At 41.0% G+C, this 3060-nt stretch overlaps 1 pseudogene; it reads right to left on the reverse strand.

Annotated features, from left to right (window-relative positions):
- Positions 1 to 2088: 2088 nt before the first annotated feature.
- LOC101618206 lies at positions 2089 to 2505 on the reverse strand (annotated as a pseudogene).
- Between the last annotated feature and the right edge of the window lie 555 nt (positions 2506 to 3060).

Below are 3060 nucleotides of genomic sequence, written 5' to 3' on the forward strand. Positions count from 1 at the left end.
TTCCACTTAAACTGCTGTATCCTAGAACTCTGCACAAAATCTCAGCGAGACTTCATTGACTCTATGTCAATATGGCTGCACCTCCGTCAGCTTTAAACATCCCAAGAGAAACCAGAACTGACAATCACTGAATGGGGTAGAAAGCAAATATCAATGTATATAAAATTCTTTAAAAAATAATAGCCCTTGCAATTATGAAAGTTAATAGCAGAAAGACTTAATCTATATTGAAATCCAAGTATATACTGGTTGGATATATGCATTATACTCTGAAAGATGGGACTATATGAACTTAGAATGGGACTGGCAAGGCTGGAAGAAAGAGATAGTTTTGATCTATAAAAAACTGAGTTTTGTAGGCTTAAGGGATGAAAGATGACCACTGTGATTTACTTTTGCCTCCAAGAGATAGTTGGGTGAATGTTACAAGGGCAGAAGAAGAGATGGCACTTATGTCTAGAAATATCTATGGGAGGAATTATATCTGTTTTCAGTGAGCAAATTTTGCTATCTCTTGACCTGCTTTTCTTATAAGCCTACCAAAAGTCAAGCAATGGTCTTTAATCCCAACTATTATCAATTATCCTAATGCCTTTGAAAGGAACTTTGAAAGTCCAATGGAAACACAACACATAAAACAATAAATAAATTACAAAGAATTCTAGAGGTCAGTTAAACACTTGTACACTAGATTCTTTGCTTCCCATAGATGTTTCAAACTGATTTAGTTCACATGTTCTTGTTCACGTCAATGTTTGTACTTGACTGAAAGAAAGGTTCACAGGATTTGTGGACGCTGACATTTGCAATTCCCTGCTTTGAAAAATTCAAGTATAAATGCCACCAAGTTGATTGAGACTTACTTTAACTTGTCATCCATTGATGGGTGAGAAAAAGGCTTTCTGTATACTAAACTTCTCAGTATTGCCTCTAGGAATGATCAAACACAAATAGTACCCATGTCCTTCTTCTATTAGTCCTCCAGGGGCTCTTTGTAAGGGACTCATTATGTAGTCATAATGATGTTTTTAGCCTGCTAAGAAATGAAAATATTCACATCTGTAGTAAGCAGCCACAGGTCACGGGGGGGTGAACTTCCAAATCAGGTACAATTATGGAGGAAGGAATATTTATTGAAGTCAATAGATCCAGGGCAAGTTCCATAATGGAATGAGAAGCTGGCCTGCTTTCTTGGATCCAAATAGAGAGAATAAAAAGCCACAACCCACCACCAAAGAGTAAGTACACTGAGGAACTGCAGGCAGAACTCAGGCACTTTGAATATCTTTAGACTGAATTCCAAATCCACCCCTGTACCTGCGGGGGAACCTAGGCTCCACTACAGTGACACCTCCCCCAGCCAGGTTGCAGGAAATTTGAATTACACATTGTGATAAAATCAGGAATGTACTGGGGGCCATCCATTCAAACTACAACATTCCACTCCTGGCCTCCAATATTTTCATAACCATCTCACATGGTGTATTGTCAAATTCAAAGGTCCCCACAGTCTTCACCAACCTAAGACACTTCCAAAGTCCCAAGTCTCATTGGAGGTTTAAGATTTCTCTTAGTTGTAAGTCATGTAAAACCAAAACAAGTTATATACTTTCAACATATTAAAGCACAGAGTAAACATTTCCCAATGCTTTAAGGCATAACAGAGACTTGTATAATGCAAATTCACTAACCATCAAGCAAACATCAAACATCTGCAGTTGAAGTCCAGTGTAATAACCAGTGACTAAGGATCCAGATTTTCTAATTCCACCCCCCCAGCCTGGCTGAGTAGCCAGGGAAAACTTCTATCCCTAGTCAACAGCCTCCATGGTAACACTTGAACAGTCCTGGTATATCAAAAACATTCTTGGGTCTCCAAGTAAACCATTATGCATCTTCCCATGGCTTTGCCAGTCTGAGGGTGATCATGCCCTGATGAATGCTATGTCTCTGCAGCATAGCCTGGAACCATGTGTACTTTATGACCACACATGCATTTTTTTATTTTTTTACCAATACCAGGTGTGCAAGACACAGCCATATTCTTTAATTTTTTTTCTTTTAGAATCTAGGCTGTGTTTACTGCTACTACTTGAGGGGGATGAAATGGGAGGAGTGGGTGGCATCTATTCTGGGCCAGCCCTGTTTCACCGGCCTGTAGGTAATGGAGAACTCACCGAGAGAGTGGCCAATCATCTCAGGCTTGATCTCCACCTGGTTGAAGGTCGCGTCACTGTACACGCCCACCATGCTGCCCAGCATCTCAGGCAGGATGATCACACCGAGCAGGTGTGTCTTCGCCCCTTCGGGCTTCTCCAAGGGCCAGGCCTCCTTCTTGGCCTTGTGCAGGCACTTGAGCAGCGACTGCTGCTTCCTCCGCAGGCCGCGGTTCGGCTGCCGCCACTGCCTGGCGCTGGACAGCTGCACCAGCTGCTCCTAGGACATGTCAAGGAGCTGGTCCAGGTTGCTGAAGGTCCTCTTCTTCTTCTGTTCTGCTTCTGCCATGTTGCCAGTTCTTTTGGGAAACCATAGCCACATTCGTAATTCAGGGATGAAATAAATCACAACCATGAAAAGCAGGTTCCTATGCCACTCAACTCTTTTCCAAAAGAGCTGCATATCTATCATAGTCTTTCCTCAGACATTCTTTCCATTGATTCAAGATAAAGAAGTTGGGACATCTTCCTTCAAAACTCTAATGTGTTTAACAATGGCAGCTTTAGTAACCAGTCTCTGTGTCAATAATTTTAAGCCTGCTTGAGTTTTTCCAACTTAAAATTCAAAAACTTTCAATCCAATGTCATTAGCCAAGCACATCAGTTCACTACAAATTTAACCTTGATCTAACTCTTTGTTACTGGACAGGAGAATGTAACCAGCCCTTATTCCAATAGTCTAGTTTCAACAGCCTGCAGTCTTTTTTCCCCTATAGAAAGTTCATTAGTCAGTCCTCCAAATAATAAGCCAGATCTTAAATACAACTTTTTCTGTACTTAGCATTTTCAAACGCTCATAAGAATAGTACATAATACTTGGCTTATCTCCAGAATATGTCTTCAT

The sequence above is a fragment of the Jaculus jaculus genome, chromosome 1 (genome assembly GCF_020740685.1).
Source record: "Jaculus jaculus isolate mJacJac1 chromosome 1, mJacJac1.mat.Y.cur, whole genome shotgun sequence".
Classification (NCBI taxonomy): Eukaryota; Metazoa; Chordata; class Mammalia; order Rodentia; family Dipodidae; genus Jaculus; species Jaculus jaculus.